Below are 21,614 nucleotides of genomic sequence, written 5' to 3' on the forward strand. Positions count from 1 at the left end.
GTTTTCTTACATTTGTCTGAATGGCCTTATTGGGTCTCCACCGGGCCCATTAATTATTCTCTGATTCCTTCCACATCTTTTCTCCTATTTTTCCAAGAACAGCCATCGTCAATTTCCTTGGCGTCTTTCTTCTTTTTTCTTAAACCCATCTCTTCCTTATTTCTCCTGAATAGCGCTCGGCTGTCTGCATTTTTTACTTTTTTATAAAAAAAAAAATCTTGGCAAACACCGTTGCCGAGGTAATATCCATATACAAAACTATACTACTGATGTCTCGAATTTCCTTTCCATATATTCATAAGCACGTATACTGTTGAATCGTAACCACAAAAAAGTGAACAAGGAAAACGTTACTTGATCCTTTCCATTAGCCCCTAATCTCACCTGATCGAAAAAGAGAATTAATGGTTCTTAGAAGACTCGTAATTAAGATTCAGTCGAAAGGGAAGGAAGAAAGGAAGGCGGACAAGGAGATACAACAGGGCAAACGGGAGACAGATGATTAATGGCCTCCAGCAGGGATGGGAAACGATAAAAGACGCAACAGAGCGTTAAAGACGCTCTTTAGATGATTCTCTTATTGTCACTTGAATGAAGATTCACGGCGATTCTTTGACGAAGAAAACATTGCAAACTAATACATGTAACCGAAATGTACAACACATATCTCGTAACACCTGTTACGAGCATACATTAATTCTGTTTTCGTCTGTTCGATGAGAAATCTTCACTAAAGACGCTTAATTAATTCCAAGCTGAGCTCCCAAACGACGTCTCCTGTGAAATACTAAATCTATTGATATGATCCCCATCCTTCCTGGTGTTGCGTCTGGGACACAGTAAACTTATAATCCCGGAATATTGATGAATTTGCTATAAATAAAGCAAGGAAATTATTTCCTTTATATTTTGTTTATTTTTTCTACATTATAAAGCATATTCACTATCATAAAATACGCGCACATTACAGCAATTGTTTGTGTGTGGGTATACAACATGCCTGTGATGACGGTTGCTCTCTGACTTTATATGAAACGACAACGAAGCAATTTAACTAAAAATGACCACGTATCTAAAATAAAAATAAAAAAAAAATAAAAAAAACTGAGGGTTAAACCAGGCAAGGGTGAATTTATACTGCCTATAATGTTAAATGGCCAAGACTTTACACTGTTTTATAAGCTACCTCAAGACGTTATAATAGGACAACTTATTTCTGAGACAACACTGGAGAAAAATATTTTCATGAAATTGTCCTAAAGGATCTCACGATCAGAGACCCTTAGAAATGACTCCATAGTCTGCACGTGACAAGAGTGATGTCTTCATCTTACGAGTGATGGTAATGTTAAGTTTTAGACTAACTAAGATTCCGCAATAGAATATTTTCATTCCAACTATAATTTCACAACCCATTCAATATTATACCAAGACGGACGATTACAAAGTCTTCTCATCATAGTAAAGGGCAGTTTAACAAAGACCAAAAAATTGAAAATTAAAACGAAACTATGCTGTTCATTAATACCCTCTGAAAGTCAACTGCTTTGGACTGTGTCAAATAATCCTCACACATCGATATACTGCAAGCGATTCTTATTGTCCAAAATTTAATCAATTTGACCATGTCATGAGAACTTTATCATGGTAAAATTGTATCAATTTTACCATGTCAGCAGAACCATCAGAAGAAATGGAGACTACTCTAGAGTCTCATCAACATTTTCGTCACGTTTTTCAGTCAAAAATATTGGGTTCAAGAAGGATACAGTGTGTTTTAATGTCAAAGGAAGCAGGCTGGGACTTCAAAACTACAGGCAAAGAAAAGTGAAGTAAAATTCACACATATCACTAACTACTTCACGGACTTCTTCTTAGTTAGGAAAGTTTTGAAATGAAACAGGATGTTGATGGTGAGTACAGGAATTGGTGGGAGGTAGCAAATGTAAACTGAATCTAAACTTTTATCAAAAAGATTATCCTACTCATACTAATGTATTCACCTTAGAGTACATACCTGTGTTATTCAACGGCTGTTCAACATGTATCACCTCTAAAATCATTAATTGTTATTCATAATGCATTCTGTTACTTTCGTAAGTTTTTAATGTTTGAGTTTGCAAAACACAATATTTTTACAGACTTAAAGAACAGTACACGCATGATCACAGACTTGGATTGAATCTAAAATATCCCTGACTTTGTAACTCCAACTCACTGGCCTTCAGCCTTTCTGAAATATTAGGACTGAGGCAAAGACCAACAACTAATTCCAAAGGTACCCAGTCATCTTTGAAATCTGATTTCAGACGGAGGATAAAAATGGGTACAATTCCTTGGGAAAGTTCGTCGCCAGTGAGTAAAAACACCTGGTATGCTTTAAACTTCCTTTGCTACAACGGTAAAGTCATGATTCAGCTTATTCCCCTAAACCATATTTTATACAACCTACAGTCATATAAGTTTCTGTAAACTAAGAAACAAGGAAGTTATAATAAGTGCAAGCATCTGTAGTACCATATATAGACCCGAAAATAGGCGCTTGTTTTGTCTAGGGAGAGAGAGAGAGAGAGAGAGAGAGAGAGAGAGAGAGAGAGAGAGAGAGAGAGAGAGAGTTTTCCTATTTTGAGGAGGTAGGACCTTCTGGGTTTACCTCTGTCGGGCGCCAGACTAGGATTACGGCCAAGCTCAACACAGAATATCGAAAAGGGGCCCAAGTTAAACATATTTTCGTCTTTCCAATTTTATCTTTACTTTTTGTGTGCGTACTTTGTAGCTGGTCAGGGAGAGGCTGTAGTAGGTCAAGTTCTTCAGACAGCGTGAAAACCGATTTTTAAGGTAACATCTGTTCAGTTCACAGCCCCGTTGACATACTTAGACGTGCCATGAGGTTAGGATCTCATGTCGATATGGATATATGTCTATCGACCTTTTTGTAGCCTGCAATGGAGTCGGACGTATTTTTGCAAGTTTAGTGCTAATTTTAACAAAAGGACCTATTCGCGTGCCGTTTTTTTCACTCAATTTGGTTTCCTCGTGTGTTTTTATGCACATAATTAAATCTACACTTCATAACAGCGATGAGTTTACGCTTAAATATTAAGAATATTATAAATACTGAAGTACTTTTGAAATCCGAGAATGCTGAACCTTTAACGTTCAAGGGTGAAAAATATGTCAGATACAAAAATTTGCAAATAATCTTCAATAGTCTAAAACCTAAGCCATACTTTATAAAAACAAAGAAGTCCTTAGAATGAAATATATGAATCTAAAAAAGAGCAAAGGTAAGGAGAGTACAGTGCTTCCTTTTCTATTCGTTTGCAGTATTAATAAAAAAAATGTATGGTTGGCAGCATGTGGCCCAATTTGAAAGAGGGAGAAAATCATAAACGCAACGCGTTATCGCTATCCACTCTATACAATGGCTACGCATTTGTTTGTTTAAAAATGACTTTGTAGGCCTACTGCACAGTGAAACGTCGTCAACACAAGTCGGTATCTTATCGCACACAAATCACAAACAGGCTTAAAACAAGTGAACGACCGGAAGTGGAGAACGAAACCTAGCAAATACTGGATAACCGTACGAAGCACTGTTGAGAGCAATTAGTAAGTCATTGACCTGTAACCCAACCTGCTTGTGATGCGCGTGCAATCAGTTGGACATATGTGTTTATGACATGTTTTACTACAGTATACACATCCCATGAATTTCAGGCCTGATCTGTGCAAAGCCCTAAGCGACTTCTTTGATTCAGTTCAACCAGACCCTAGGACACTGTAGTGCCATTTTGAAGAGAAATTGTTGTATTTTATCTCTTATGTAAATATTATATATACATATATAAATATATATATATAAAAAAATAGATATTATAATATATATATATATATAGATAATATATATATATATATATATATATATATATATATTTCTATGGTTTGGCGAAAGAAAGTATTACAAACATTAATACAAATCTACAAATTTTTGCAGCAGCTGGTATGTTTTTATTTTTATAATAATTAGATAATATTCTACTTCCGTTATTAGGTGAAGTACTACATCAGGAAAGCAATACAAAAACTAAAGACAAAATAATGCAGGTGTAAGAATCTTTAACAGAATAATTAGCAAATTTAAACCCAAATAACCATTACAGAGTTAATAACCTATTGGCATAAACAAGCAGATAGAATTCGCCTTCAACAACACTAAGATAAATTGCTTTCCAGCGGTTATAGTTTATCGCTATTAACCAATGCTTTTCCTTATCACAGAGGTCCTCCACGAAAAATGTCAAATTTTCAGTGATTTTAGCCTGTTTTGTATGGGTACATATATCAAAAAATTATCATCAAACCAAAGAGATAACACTTATAAAATTACATGAGTAAATACATTAACACACACTCTGAATCGTATAAGCATATACTATAACACTCATTCCTTTATAAGGCGCGCTGAGGCAACTTACTGAATAATAAATGTCGTCAGTTTCAAAGCTGGCTTAAAATGGTTATCAATGCGTCAGCGGAATTCATAGAATTAAAACCTGGAAAAAACTGAACATATGAAAAAAAATGAATCTCCACTAACACTGAGGAAGACATTTATAAGATTCTTTAACGAAAAAAATAGACTCGGCAACGATACCGCGGTCACGAGAACACAATCAATAGCCAAAAGAAAGAAACCAGAATACTTTTCTACCGAGCTTTTGGAGAAGTAACAGAACACAGCCGTTGACGGCCGGGTGGAGGGGAATCTTCCTCTTAAATCAGCATTTCAGGTCTCTCTGGGCAAAGGATTCAAGACGTCCCTATTCCAGAAATAAGACTTTAGGTGTACCCCTTTCTTATTCACTAAAAATATATAAGGCACTGGCTTTCTAAACGGACACAAGTCTGAGATTACTAAGTTTCCTCTCTCTCTCTCTCTCTCTCTCTCTCTCTCTCTCTCTCTCTCTCTCTGCTCTCACACACACGCACTCAAAACGTAGATATCTGACTGTCATCATATCGGGGAAAGAGTAAAATATGGCGAAAATGAAAGAAAACGGATAAAGTAACATATTCCACTTTTCTGCCTAAAATCTTGAACGTAAGGAAGCGCTGTAGAGAGTTTTATTGAAAACTGCATGAAAAGGCGGTCCCATAAACTCTTAACAGTGTTATATGATAAAGGAAGAGAGAGAGAGAGAGAGAGAGAGAGAGAGAGAGAGAGAGAGAGATTTTGCTCGTCTAGGGATTCATTTGGTATTCAGAATGTAAAAACGGTTGTTTGTCGCGCTTCCAGCAAAGGAATATCCAAGCGTCTTTTTTGCTCATAAGCTAGCAACAAAGACGCCTGGATATGATTCCAAGTTACGAGCAAAACTCCATACAAAGATTATTTACTTCAGGTAGTAGTAGCTAAAGCTAATATATGACAAGCTGAGAAAGGAACACGGGGAGTCGCTAAAAAGAAGAAAAACGTTATCTCAAAGTTCTATTATATGACAATATATGGGTCTTTCCACTAAAACACCCTTTGGACATAAATATCATCAACATATATCAGAGGACATGGATTCCAGAGGAGCAAACATTTTTACAAACTGTACCAAACAAAACCTCTATATCGTCATTCTCCCTAGTTTTCTTGGGCGTGTAATGTTTGTAAGGTCATAAATATCTTCCGGGAACCTAATCTGTATATCGAATCTTGATGAAAAGGAACTTACAATATAATAATTACTTGCTCACAAACTAAAGCACTGGATGAATGCTACATTCAGTCTTTTGTCAGAGTTGTACATAATTCAATACCCGCATTACTTTAATGTTAACATTTTCGCAAGAAACTAAAATAATAGAAAGCAACAACAGTAGTTAAAAAATGAGTATAGTTAAAAAATGAGTATCTGTCACTTAAGAAACTTTTCTATGTAGTACAAATTCTTTCTTGCAACTTTTCCAACACAGACAGAAGCGAGAGAGAGACCGAGAGAGAGAGAGAGAGAGAGAGAGACGAGAGAAAGAATAAGAGAAGAGAAGATAGAGAGACCTTGAGAGAGAGGAGAGAGAGAGGCTAATAAATCATCTGAGAAGTTCCCCAGTGATAACCAAAGTCATTTCCAATAACAGCAACGGGGAGAGATAAAAATAGACCCAACGTCATACTCCAGCTCCGTCTTCAGAAACCTTACAAAGAAACGTCTCAAACTATCGCTGGGAATCAGACATGCTGAGAATTTGGACTCAATAAAAGACAAATCATTGAAAGTTCTCATACTTAAGAATGACTTGGCAAAGATTGAAGACAAAAATAGTTCTGGAAAAATGAGAGAGAGAGAGAGACAGAGAGAGAATAATCAATGCTAAACGAGATCTAAACCCGTGTGATTGTTGGGAAAGCTTGATAACCATAAATTTGAATAATCGGAAAGACATTTTAAATTCAACCAAGAATGAATATTCTAAAACAAAATGCAACCTAAAACATCCAATTTCAAATCCATACGAAATGACCAACATAACAAACAATTAAACTCACTTTCAAGTAAATGCACATTCACTGACTCTAAAGAGTGTGTGGTTTTTGCTTATAGAATAAAGTAGGATCAGGTGATCTAACCAACAATGTCATAAGACCTATTTTGTGAAGACCTCACAGGATTTTATGGGTATAAGATAAACGTTCTTCAAAGAGAAGACTCTTACAAGCTTTCTTGAGAGAAGGAGATCGCAAGGAAATGAGTATGCTAGATGTAGATGTTAGTATATGGTAGACGGATGAGCAAAGTGACTGTAGGTCTACAATATGCCCATTATTTGATTGAAGAAAATTCAAGAGTGATCAGACCTACAGGGGATGGAATGAAAATGGGGCTGTAAAATAATTAAGGTGAGCGAGTTGGATCCGAAAGAAAAGAGTAAATTAGGAGGAAAAGAATGAACTGAGGTGGAAGGAATAGATGGGAAGCTCATTTTTTAAATTTCCACGTGGGGCCATAAGGACAACAGAAAGCTTTTGTGGGTAAAAGAATAAATATGAAAAGATATGGAAGCGAAAAAGATGGTGAAAGGAAAAGATTTATCAAGATGCAGTTGCATGACATAAAAGACGTTCAAGTGCAACCATAAAGGAAGATTAATAGAGTTGGTGACAGGATAATCAAGAAATGGGAGAGAAAAGAAAGCAAGTAATGAAAGTAGATGGAAGAGGGTGAGAAACAACAAAGCAAAACTAAAAAAAAAAAAACTTCCTCTACAAAGAAGTAAAAGCAGAAAGGGTAATGACCAACTGGATCTCAGAGAAAAGGTACAAATGGAAAGCTGATGTTTGAAGCTTAGTGTCTGGTAGAAGGAGGAAGTATTTGAAGATCTACTGAATGAAAAGAACAGGAGAGAGGCAGAGATGAATGGTGCACAAAAGGAAATGGTTTCTGCAAGGGTGGGAATGCCTGTGAAAGTGACTCTTGACGATGTAACAATGGAATACCATCAGGGGTGATAGGATTACACGAAATGTTGCAGTACGGTGATGATAAATGATTGAAAGGCTGATCAGGGCATGTGAATATGTCTAGATGAAAGAGAGGTTGGGAATAAGGTGAGGAGAATGATGTTCCAGTATGTAAAGGTAACGGTGATAGAAACGACATTTACCCACATCAAGGAAGGTAAGATTTCTATTGAGAAAGTAAGACAGATGACAGAAGTACTGAAGGAGAAAAACATTCGGTGCTATGCAGTTTGTTATAAAATAGAGAGAGTTTAAATAACAGTAAATGCAAGCCAGATAGAGATGTAGATATTAATATGGATGGGTAAAGAATGGAAACAGTCGATGGCGGTAGGATGAGAGATTAAGTGAGACACAAAACAGGAGAAGTAAGAAAGGTAGACCTGTAGTTTCTATGGAAGTAAAGGTGGGAAAGTACGAAACGCTTGAGATAATTCCCTTCTTTGGCAGTAAGGAAAAATAATTCTGATGAAAAAATTGAAGCTTTAAAATACACTGAGCAGTATAGTTAATGAAACGTACAATGAACTGACAGGAAGAGAAACGTGAAGATCTGTAAAAGAAGTTGTATAAAAGTTAATGAAAGGATGGTTGCGAATATTTTGAAATGGACTGGTCATGCAAAAAAAAAAAAAAAAAAAAATGGACGACTACTACTTAGTAAAGAATGTTTATAATTCGACAGTGTTAGAAGGAAGCCGCGGATTGATGTTAGGAGCGATGTATTGGAAAGCGTGGGCCTTGATATTCAGGAAATATGAGAGTGCGAGCAAGATGAGGGTGAATGGTACAAGCTGCAAAGGTAGTTAAATGCACAGCTGATGAGGATTCTATATAAGTGTGTAATTCAACAGTTCAAGTATGAATGTGGCAGCTACCATTACGTTGCATATCTATATAACCCCACCCTGTGTATACGAAATCGGCTTTAGTCTTGACAAAAAACTTGTGCATATAAAAAGTGAATGTTTGCCTCAAAAAATCTCAACCTCCTGCTTTCATTTACTTTGTAGAAATAGGTTCTCAGTACTACAGAAACTTCAATACATATCAATGGACGGAAACTCATGCGAAGACAATTTTATTTTGGAGCAATTGGTCTCGATCCCACATCCACAAGAATCCAATTCTGACAGGGCAAAGGGTCGGAATCTGATTCTCGGGGATATAAGATCAGGACCACTCACCCCAGAAGACAATTTCTTTATAGATTTTCCGTAGAGAAAAATGATCAAAGAACGCATCTAATACGTTTAGGTAAGCAAAAAATAATTCCATGCGATATGAATAAAGATAAGTTGGTTTCAAATTTGTTGATTACGGCTGTTATCATACATAGTACATACATAAACACACACGTATATATATATGTAGTATGCTGTGTCATGCACGGGCATATTATGTCCAAATATAATAAGGATTAATGAAGTAATGGTTAACGTCAGCACTTTCGGAAGGGCATTTAAAAACCAGACAGCCAATGCCTAGAATGGCTCTTTAGTATATAAAAAGTTTTTCATAATGACAAATATACTGCATAAAAGCTTAAGACACATTTTAGGAAATTTATCAGACTTAAAATATATTGTTAGAAATGGAGAATGAGAAAGATCATTGCTTGTCTACACATTCCATCACATTTCTTCCATATTCGCAGTACTCCAGAAATATTCTAGGAATCTTCAAACCCAACCAATATGATATCTTTCAAATCTCTATTCGAACAAAAAACGGAAAGCAACGTTGTGGAGAAAGAAGCGGCATCCTATGAGACTAATTTGGTGTTCCCTTCCTCCTAACGACAAATAAATCGAGGATCTGCCATGAGGCCGCTTCATTCTGGTATGGATATCACTTACAGGGTAACAGCCCACTCAACATTATTTAATGTGTCACTGTTAACTGCAAATGGAGAGATTCACGAAACGACTCTGTAAATGGGCGTCACAAGCACTATGGTTATATACGTCAAGGGGCAAGAGTAAGAGATCTAACATTAAGAGCTTTTCTTAAAATTTAAAGAATAAAAATATTAAACCTGTTGTCATCGCTATAATGAGCTTGCAAAACAAGAGACGAAGTATATCCACCTGCGTCGCGAGAAACATCATTAAAAGCAACTTGACAGAGAAATCCCAGCTTTGATAGAGAGCACAAAAGCACCTCTTTCATGAAGTAAGACTGACACCTGATGAGATTTGTCATTTCAATTTTTTAATATAGGCAGACGAAATTATTATCAACTAAAAATTCCCCTTCGGTTAACGTATATGAAAATATGAAAATATATTAATTCCGAGGTGGTAGAGCGAATTAGATAATATTAAAGGACAATTGTAGCTTAGTGCGTGTATTTGAAACACGGTGATGTGATAAGACTCGCTCACACACACACACACACAGACACAGACACATACACACAAACACACACACATACACACACACACACACACACACACACATATATATATATATATATATATATATATATATATATCTATATATATATATATATATATATATATATATATATAGTGTTCGTTTAAAGTTTTATCCTAATACTGATTATGAAAAGAGGACGTTAAAAATTCGTCGCCTCAAGACAGAGTAAGGACAGTGAGGTCACAACGGCAATGTATAACACCTTCGGTGCAATAGAGCATATGGTAGACTTGGCAATATGACATATGTGATACCTTTGAGGTTATGTATGGCCCAACAGTTTCCCGCCTTCTTCAATCTTTTTCGTGCTTCCATGAGACTTTAACACATAAAGTATGAAAAGGCAATACGCCTCATACTCTTTCAATGGCAATACACTATTTTTACACTTTCAATAATGATTTCACTTCCATTCATATATCATCTTAATAATTTCTGATTTCTAGAAAAATAGGTTTAAACACTTTTCAATGGAGTTTTTGAAGGCTTTCAACAAGGTAAAAGTATTTCATAGATTCAGTAATGTGGATGTTTCCTACTGTACAAAGCAGTCGTTTGTTTACATTTCTTTCAATGTAAGCCCTACAAGGTCAACTGACCATTTAAGAGAGAACATTTTAATTTTGGTCGAACATTTAAAAGGCTCAATCGTCAAGATTTTCAGATGACTCACTATAATGTTAATATTTCGTCAGCGACCATGTGAACTATGAAAGAAAGCGCAAATGGAAAGAGAACTCCTTCACATGATAGTATGAAAATATGATTGCCTTTCACTTCATACGGTCTAGGTCAATTAAACCACAAAAGAGTCAGGAAGAACTCTCCTACAGCGACTAAGGCACACAATTGTATTGCAGTAATCAGGTGCCACACTTATAACTCTTGAATGTGATCGTTGACCTCGAGGACTGTCAGGCATTGCCAAGAGTGTGTAAACGGGCATGGAATTCCTAATATTTCTCCCAATAATTAGATTGGAGAGCTGCCCAAACTTAGCCACGTCCTGCCTAAAGTTTTCCAGGGGCCTGCAGACTTGATCCAGAGCAACACATCATCTCTCACAGAGAAGTCAGCTTAGTTAACGATACATAGGTCCAACACGTATGTATAGAGCCTCAGGTATCACCTTTTAGATTTCGAGGTGGTTTAAGGAATTTACAATGGAGTAAAAAAAACCAAAAACGAGGAATTAAACAGTAATTGGTATAAATATGGCAGAATAATGTTGGAAAACCCACAAAACCCACAAAAAAAAAAAAAAAAACACAAAAAAAAAAAAAAAAAAAAAAAAAAAAAAAAAAAAAAAAAAACTGAATATCAAGGGTAGTTATTTCAGTGAAATTCCGATTTCAAGTTTGCTATAAAAGATCCCCCCCCCCCCCCAAACCCCCATTTGCATTAACCTTCCATTCAGCCAAAACCCGAGCAAAATTTAGACGGGATACTGGTGTCCCTAAAGAGCAATATCTCTCAACTAAATAAACCCATGTACCATTCAGTACCTGAAAATCCTAGAATGCTTCAACTACTTCCCGATAAATACCTTATATCGTAAAAAATTCTTCGTGAAGATTATCAGCCCCGAAACTCCAGACTCGCCGTTATAAAATACCAGGTGTATAATTCGCAGCTTTACATTCTCTCTCTCTCTCTCTCTCTCTCTATCGTGTCGTAATAATAAGACCAGAAAACGTATATGAACTAAATAATAAAAATAAAACTAGTTTATACTATTGCTTATTATCGGGCGTCTATCTAAAGAGAGTGCGAATGAACGAAGCGAAATTAAAGAGAAAATATGAAGATAAAATTTTATCTTGAGAAAAAAGTTAAATAACCATTATATTATGGCAGACCTGTATTCAATTATATGGCACTGCCTCTCAGTCATTTGAAAACTGAGAGAGAGAGAGAGAGAGAGAGAGAGAGGAGAGAGAGAGAGAGGAGAGAGAGAGAGAGAGAATCCCTAACGGGTTCGCACGATTTTTGAGAGTATCGGGGATCATTATTGGGATTCAGAGTATAAACGTTTCTCTTATCGCTCTTCCACCAAATAAATTGCAGAATGTTCTTATCTCTCGCTGTTTCATAAGATTTTTACCTTCAAGATATTTGTAGCTATGTACTTCCACAACTTTTGGGTTTTGAACATAAAAAATGAGTGTTTTTCAAAGAAACTTCACCAACTCCACATAATGAAGTTTACTTCATTATATATATATATATATATATATATATATATATATATATATATATATATATATATATATATATATATATATATATATGATATAGATATATATATATATATATGATATAGATATATATATATATATATATATATATATATAGATATATCTATCTATATCTATATAGTACTATATATATATATAATATATATAAATAATATATATATATATATATATATATATAATATATATATATATATGCATATAGTTCGCCATGCATAATATGCTACATCATTTTTTTCAGCAATAAAATAAAATAAATCTATCTTAATGTGAGTTCCTATCGGAATGAAAATAATAAAAAAGAAATGAACCGAAATCCGTCATTTTGCAGGCAATTTCATCCACATTAACATACAAAGAAATAACATGCCAGAGGAAGGTTATATCTCTCAACACATTTTCAAACATCAAGTACTACCCTTATAGTCATCTAAGGCACGAACTCTGATTGTATCCAGACAAAAACATGAAGATCCATAAACGCCATGAGCATCTTGATGGAAACTGATTTAATATTATGATTAATAAAAAAAATTTAGTTGAATCGAAAGAAAATACATCCAAATCGTGACACACCTTCCCAACAGAAGACGAACTGACGAATTCGAACTGTGGAAGTCACATACTGTAGGAATCGACCAGTATCACCAGCCCTTCATACGACGGTGTTTCTATTTCAATATCATTAGGTCTGCCGCTTTATATGATACTTCGAGAATAATACAGGAAAAATAAAAAGAATAACAAATAATGAAGTCTTCTTAGATAACGCCATGATATAGTTTGGAATAAGAGTTGGGAATATGGGACACAGAATAGCGTAGTTGAAACAGTAATGAACCCAAAAATATACATAACCCAATTACCTAAGTCATGCTGTACCCTACTTAAATTAGTTTGATTATTGTACTAAATTCATTGTTTACTCCTTACCCTCTCTTTTACTAACGGCGCGATTTTCTTTTAATCTGTTTCCCCTTCCTTTTTATACCCACGATATCTCTCTTTCAAACAAACAATCAAACAAACTCCCCATTTCGAAAGCTTATTTTGCACTTACCTGTGTTCATGTAAATGAATACGTACAGCAACAATTTCCACATACCTGAAATAAAAGATGAACGTTAGAAAACAGACACCCAGACAATGAAAAGTTTCGGAGATTAAAGAACCATTAATTAACTGTTCATTGTATCTCATGCAATAGTATAATCTCTAAAGAAACATGTGCACAAAATATACAGAAAGCATCTGTTTGAGAGAGAGAGAGAGAGAGAGAGAGAGAGAGAGAGAGAGAGAGAGAGAGAGAGAGAGAGAGAGAGAGAGAGAGTGTGTGTGTGTGTGTGTGTGTGTAAAGGAAATACCAGTAACATATTTAGTTGTTTAGTTTGCCTTGGACAAAAACTCACATCAATTGTCACCAAAAAGAATATGGGCTTCACTTTCAATTAATTTCATTACCACTTTGAAGTTACACGCCAAGCTGGTTATCAAATAAAAGTAATTAATAACAAAAGACATTTTTTTGGTGATGAAAGTCTCTGTCAACTATCAATTAAAAGGTTTTTTTCTTTTATCAAACATGGCACTTTTTTAAAAGATGCGTCAAATAAAATTTTTTTTTATATTTCAAAGAAGCAAAGTGTCATTTATCTCCGAAAATCCATCGTCCAAAAATTTAGAAAAGCAAACTCGTAGTGCTCTCAAACACAAGAAAAGAAAATAAGAAAAGCTTTACTTTCAATTAAGCTATAACAATGTCCATGGATACCTCCATCTTAGAAAAGTAAAACTGAATCTCTCTCTCTTCTTCAGCAGTTATTTCTATAGAAGGCAATGAATTTCACTTTTGTAAAAATATTTATACATCTACACATAAAGACCATACACAAAAAATGTGAACAACGTACCGACACCATAGTTTTTTTTTTCAGTAAAAAACTTGCTAAAAACTTATAAAAACAAATCCACTGAGATATTACTTAAAAATGGTGATAAGGAATTCTCCATTTCCATTCCAAACCTGTCCATAAAAGTTACCATTAAAAGCAAATGTGTTTCCTATTATACACAATTTGATTCACCCGAAAACTACTAGGATTCACCCTAACAGCACAACATTCACTTTCTTTCATGCATATTCATGTTTCCTTGATTTCATTGCAATTCCTTTCCAATGTCTTTTAAACCATTCATTCATCTAGCACTTTCTAGATCTTACTCTACTTGTGACTGCTAACAACTCAAAATTAAAAACGATTCAACAACATAAACCTATTATCCTACATTCTTTTCCAAATTACTAAAGTATCATAGTGCACCCCTGCACCCACACTAAAATGTTCACATTTACCCTAATATGTTATTCTTGAACTACAAATTCTCTGTAGACAATTGATCGGAACATGAAGTTTGTTCAACAATCCTTTCATGCATTCCCATCTCTGCTTACATAAACACACCAAGTCTCTTTCCAATCTTCTGCACAGATCCTGTTACCTCCCCAACTTCACTTATATGATACATCCTTTCTGCCATCATACTGCCACTATCAGATACATTTCTTTCCAAATAACTTCCTTTTACCCTTATAACATTTCTCTTGCTCGTATCTAACAACAATTTTCTTCTTTTGCAAGACTTTAAAATTCTTTCACTAGCTTCTGCATTATCCTCAATCAAAAATGTGACATCTCCAAACAACCATTCCACTCTTTATCGCCGGAAGGTTTTTCTTATCACACAATTTGCACGTATCTCATTTCCTTCTTCTAACCTCTCATCATTCTATCCATAAAGAAATTCAACAGCACTGCCGCAGACTTGTGTTTTACACCATGCCAGTCATTCTCCAATCTGCATATTCCAACACAAGCTTTGTTTCCAACATAAAAACCTTATACGTGTTTATGAGTGATGAAGCTTAGTAAACATGCCACTTATATTTCCTTGCAACGGAACTTCATTATTTTGTATTACAATAATAAGGGATTCTCATCAAAGTCCCTTCCCCAATAAAGAGGACATTAACATCATATTCAAAAGTAGCAAAACATTACTTGGGGCACCCAGCTATACTGAATGTTACTGTAGTCGACCAAAAACTTTTTATATTCATAAAACAAGAACACAACTAAAAACTCAAAATGGAAATGTACAAGACTGGCATTTCGAATACCCAAGAGTGAAATCATCATAGAGAAAGTTGAGATCCCAAAAGAGGAAAAATGGTCTTTTGAATGACAAAAGTTTTGGTGAAGAAACCTCGGAGCCTTAAACTCCAGAGTTTTCTGTCGTCAGATGAAAACTTTCTTTTCTTTTCCAAATCGTCAGTAAATAATAGATTTCTTTTTTCAATTCACAAACTCGAATCGCTCTTGGATGTACCACCATTCCCAAACACAAAAGATTGTCCTAACCTATCTATGTTAACTATACATTCATTCAAGTGAACTTCAGAATTATCTCACATCACAATATTAACGTATACGGGATTATTGCAGTTTTCAGTTGTCAAAGTCAATAACGAACAAAAATGATCAGAAGATAAAACAGGATATTAACCTCAAACTTAGAAATGATAAACTGGTTAAATACAGAAAAACGCAAGTACGACGGTTCCTGGATAATGATCATTTTGTATTGTGGCACAGAGAGATGATAATGATGGGCTGAAGTGGTTGACTGAATTTGTTGGATTACCGGCTTCCTCGAGTCTTCCATCAACACGAAACAAAGGCATATAAGCTACTGAAAATGTTCTGGTGTAATTGCATTTTGTCACGGTAACGCTCAAATGAGAAACTATATACGACTGAATCTATGTTAACTCTGTCAGACAGGAAGAGCCTCTGCCTGAATGTTGGTAGGAAAACGAGAATCTTCCAAAGAAAAGAAAGCAAAAGCTTTCCGTTTTAGTCTTTCACGACAACGCCCGTCGAATCGTACAGCCGACAACCAAGTTAAGGCATTACAGTGATCTATCGCTTCATTCCTTACACCAAGGAGGTTTTTAAATGTATTTGGTTTCGTTGTCTGCTTGTTTGAGGATTATGCAAAACGTTATTAATGGAATTCTATGAAAATTTCCTATAGGTGGGCCTTGTGTCCGGCGACAAGTGATCAGGTTTTGGGAGACATGAGATTTTAAGTAAGTAAAAGAAAGGAAACTTTTGGGATTTGATTCAACTGAACCTTTTATACGATATAGATTTTAGGAACCAAATTTAATCACTGTATACTCTGTGACTGCCAAAAATACGAGTAGATTTAGGCATAGATAAGCTCTGACCGGGGTGGTTGTTCTGACATTGTGGAGGTGCCCGTTCTCCGAAAATTAGTATAAAATATATCTAACAGATGACATATCAGTTATACCCGTGGTCGTTAGATCATCGAAGAGTCTGGCCAGTAATTTAGTTCATGACCGACAACACACGCCAGACGCTGTCTGCAGATAGACTATGCCTCTTAATCATACATAGGCCGGGGTATGAATTGGAAATCTCATCCCAAAATACTAAAAAAATCGTTTAAACTCCAGTTCACTATAGATTAGGATACCTTACGCCCAAGAGGAATTATAACTGATAAGTGTTTCGTAAGCTTTCATCAAGTCCCCCCTGGGTGTGAGTTTACCTGAAGAATAGTGACCGGGATTAAACTATATTAAATTTAGTTGACTTCATATTTGTGAATAAAAAAAGGTCAAATGTTTAAGTAACAAAAACATACACACACACAAGCAAACGTACAAACATACACATACACACAGAGATATATATATATATATATATATATATATATATATATATATATATATATATATATATATTCAGAAGAAAGCAGGGGAGAGACATCTTCTGGTAATCTAGCAAAGATTTATTAAGCGACGTTTCGGGTTCCAGTCCTATAATCGCTACTGTAAAAAGATTAAGATACATTAAACATAATAAAAAGACTCATCCTAATAACACACCCACATATACCTATGTATGTATGTGTGTATGCGCGTGTGTGTGAGCACCCATCTAACTGTAGCAAGCTTGTCTCCTTATCAGATACATGATGGAGAACTCACAATCGTCAGATCGTGGTAAACATATGTGAGTGGAATCCACAGAGCGAATCACATGCAGCTCATCAGTGAAGTTTTGCCACGTCAGGATTTCTGGTTCATTCCCGCTCCCCAACTTTTCATTTCCGGCACAGGGAGATATCCAATTAAGATGATTACCTCTTACTCAAACAAGGGGGCAATTAGGAAACGAATATATCAGTCACTTTTATGTTGACGTACAGGAACGGAGAATAGGGGAACTTGTGTAATCTGTTTCTGAGATAACATATGAAATGCTTATACAGCATACATACAATCATTTGGTATAAATGCCTTAACTGATGTATAGGAGATACATATATACTGCATAAATATGTAAATGAGTTTATAAATCTTTTATGGGGATACATTCATACTTCATAAATATGTAAATGAATTTATAAATCTTTAGTAAAACTCGTAAACATATACTTAAGTAAAATTTGCGGATGTAATTCACCAAACAGTCGCCTTACAACGTAACGAGAACATTTTTTTAAACAAACTATATACGCTAGAGAAAAAAATAACTTTTAAAATTTGAGTATGTATAAGATAATACCTGTAATTTGCGTTCTGAGTTGCACCGTGGAAATTACAACTGCAGAAGCACGTTTAGTGAGGGCAAACGTATATGTCCTTTGACAGGTCAAGCAATAAAATTAAAGTACATTTTATGATTCCACGACAGCTGTACACCTGCATGTCAGCTGCACACCTGGATGTAGGAAGTGAAAGGTTCGATCTGCATTAGATGAAGTCTGGTCAGGCATAAGCAAATTTGGTAAGACCTGAGTACTGTAGGTAGCTGACGGATAGGTTAAAAGCTATAAGGAATAAGGAAAACATTTCAATAAATAGTCTGTGTTGACTGAACGCATTCTAGTTACAAATGTACATAGAATAAAGCTGAAAAAAATCTAAGTATTACGTCCACTTGGGATATTTAAATAACTAAGTGATATAAATATATAAGACAAGATGACAATATCTCCCTCTTTTTCACTTGAATCTCGTAATTTCAATTTAATTGAGCTGATCCTAAATCGAAATTACCGCCGTCATTTTACGTGAGAATAGCTTCTACAGCAGCATAGTGTCAGTATCTTGCTTTATTAACAAATGGAGAGTATTTGTTTTTTGGACGCGTATTTAAAGAACAGAAAATCCATTTCTTTTTTTCTGGCCAAATTAGTGAATTTCTCTTTTCTTATTATTTTTAATTTATTGTCTCGATGTTATATTAAATTGTTTTAATTATATATATATATATATATATATATATATATATATATATATATATATATATATATATATATATAGGGGGAGAGAGAGAGAGAGAGAGAGATATTAGGACGAAGAGTATTAGGGTTGACTGGAAGGAATTATGTGTATATATATATATATATATATATATATATATATATTATATATATATATATGAGGTATACAGGAGCGCAGACATAAGAGGTTCAGGAGGTCCATTGATACTAAACATGAAGGCCAAGATTTATTATGAAACGTTTCGCACATCAACTTTGTGCATCTTCAGTCTGTAAAAATAGAAATGCATATATTAAAAACTAAAAAAACAGGATTCACAATAGTATTCATTAAAATGCAATAAAATATAAATAGTTAAAAGGAGAAGCAGAACCACTGAGGTACCAACCGACTAGAATGGAAGGAAAGCAAGGAATGATTTTTGAGAGAGCCAGGTCCAAGACGTTGACTATGCCAGATGTAGAGGTGAAGCCGAGGTGTTGTTATTCAATGGGGGAACCAGCCTTTTAATAATTAGAGATTCCAAGGTAGTTAGGTGGTCCGGGTCTTTGAGTCATAGCCTCATTATCGAGAAGTGCTGTTTTGATACATTTATTTTGCATTTGGTGGCATGATTCTTGATACTAGAAAATTCAGGATTACTAATTCTTTGACCTGTTCTATAACTGAAACCCATATGGCTACAATATCTCATCTGCAGTAATCTTCGAGTCGATCCCACGTAAGTTGCAGGGCATCCTGCGCATTTGAATTTGTATACAACGTTGGATCTCATGAAGTCCTGCAGACGATCTTTGAAGTTAAAAAGCGAGCCAATTTTGCAAGGATTGTTCGAGATAAGTTTAATTTTGAGATAAGGAATTTCTTGTTCTATTATTTGTGAGAGTCTAAGAGAAAACTTCGAGTTTGTTATATATGGAATCGATGCATACATCAGTTTCTTTGGGACATCCATTAGCGGAGGAGGTGGTTGGAGGATAGTTACTACTAATTTGTTAATTATATTATATACAATGTCTTTGGGATAGGAGTTTTTTTGAAAAAAGGTTATTAAAAAATTCCATTTCGTTATGAAAAAATTTGCCAGTTGGATGAATATTTCAAAGCTCTATAGACCAGTGTGTATATGGTATTAGTTTTAAAGGTTTTCTGACAAGAACTATAGAAGTTATTGGCTAATCCCGTGAACGCCTTTTTTCGATATACTGCAGTCGTGAATTCTGAGTTGACTCTAGTGACAAGAATGTCCAGAAATGGTAATTTGTTTTCATTTTCTATCTCCATTGTGAATTTAATGTTGGGATGTTGTACGTTAATGTGGTCCAAAAATTTTGCTATTTGCCACTGGTATCTGAAAAGTGCAAATGTGTCGTCAACATATCTTCTGTAATACATTGGTTTACAAGAAATAGGACAATTGTCTAAAAATTCTGTTTCCAAATGTGACATAAAAAAGTTCGCAAATATTGGCCCAAGTGGCGACCCCATAGCAACTCCATCGACCTGCGAATAGAGTCGTTGATTAAAAATAAACATGGAATCTTGCACAGCAAGTTCAAGAAATTGTTTAAAAAGGGGTTTACTAAAACCATGAAAAACAGTGTCATCGCTAATAAAAATCTTATTTAAAATAATATCTACGGTTTCGTTCAATGGTACATTCGTAAACAACGATTCCACGTCAAAACTGGCCATTTGGTAGTCTCCGTCCTGATGGATGATTTGTTCCTGAAATTGATATCCATTTTTCAAAGTGTTTTCATTAATGGAATATTCAGTTAATAGTGATACTAAGAATTTGGAGATAGAAAAAGAAGGACTATTGTATGCAGCCATAATGGGTCTAACAGGTGTGCCTGGTTTATGAATTTTCGGTAGGCCATATAATATACTAAACGAAGAACCTGTGACATGTAATTGCTGGTATGTAGTTTCATTTATTACCCCTTCATTTTTCAGTTTCCTTAAAAATCTATTGACTTTGTCTTCTCTTTTATAAATATCGAGAAAGTTGGGGTCACCATGTAGTTGAAACTTAGTGGTATCAGATAGAATGGTTTCAATTTTTTCTATGTACTCATTTTTGTTAAGAATCACCACACCTTTGCCTTTATCAGGTTTGCAAATAATTATATCGTCCCGTTTTTTTCAATTCAAGTAATAATTTAAGATCATCCTTTCTAAAAAATGGTGTCCAGGAGGTTTTAAGGTTAGCATATGTTTGATGAATAATAGAGGACATTTTTTGTTGCAAATTACTGATGTCTTTTATCATATCTAGTTTCAAAAGTCTCTGAAACAACACTTCAAAAGGCAAATAGAATCTGGCATAGTCAGGTCTGTAAGACGGTAAGCAAAAATCCAAACCGAAAGATAGTAAAAATTCTTCTCTCTTTGAAAGTACATAATTGGACAGGTTAAAAATACAGTCGTGTCTCTGATTGAAATCAGGAATAAAAACACCCAGGCTCTGAAGCTTCTTTTGGTGGCGACAAAATATTCCTGATTTCAATCAGAGACACGACTGTATTTTTAACCTGTCCAATTATGTACTTTCAAAGAGAGAAGAATTTTTACTATCTTTCGGTTTGGATTTTTGCTTACCGTCTTACAGACCTGACTATGCCAGATTCTATTTGCCTTTTGAAGTGTTGTTTCAGAGACTTTTGAAACTAGATATGATAAAAGACATCAGTATTTTTGCAACAAAAAATGTCCTCTATTATTCATCAAACATATGCTAACCTTAAAACCTCCTGAGGAACCCTGGGTGCAGCGCCAAAGTCTGTAGACTTCGCAAAAGTGGCATGCATATACAGCATTCATATCATAGAAAGCCAGATTCTGTCGGGAATCATCATCTATTAAATTTTCTTCTCACATGTAGCCTTGAATGGTAATGCTTTTAGGCCATATTCCCTTTTGATAATTAATAAATCAATAATCGTCCCTAAATACCCTGTTTTATATGGTTTATAAAAGGTGCAATACCCTGAAATCATATAAAATTCTCGTCAATTATCTG

This window comes from Macrobrachium nipponense, chromosome 19 (assembly GCF_015104395.2).
Source record: "Macrobrachium nipponense isolate FS-2020 chromosome 19, ASM1510439v2, whole genome shotgun sequence".
Lineage (NCBI taxonomy): Eukaryota > Metazoa > Arthropoda > Malacostraca > Decapoda > Palaemonidae > Macrobrachium > Macrobrachium nipponense.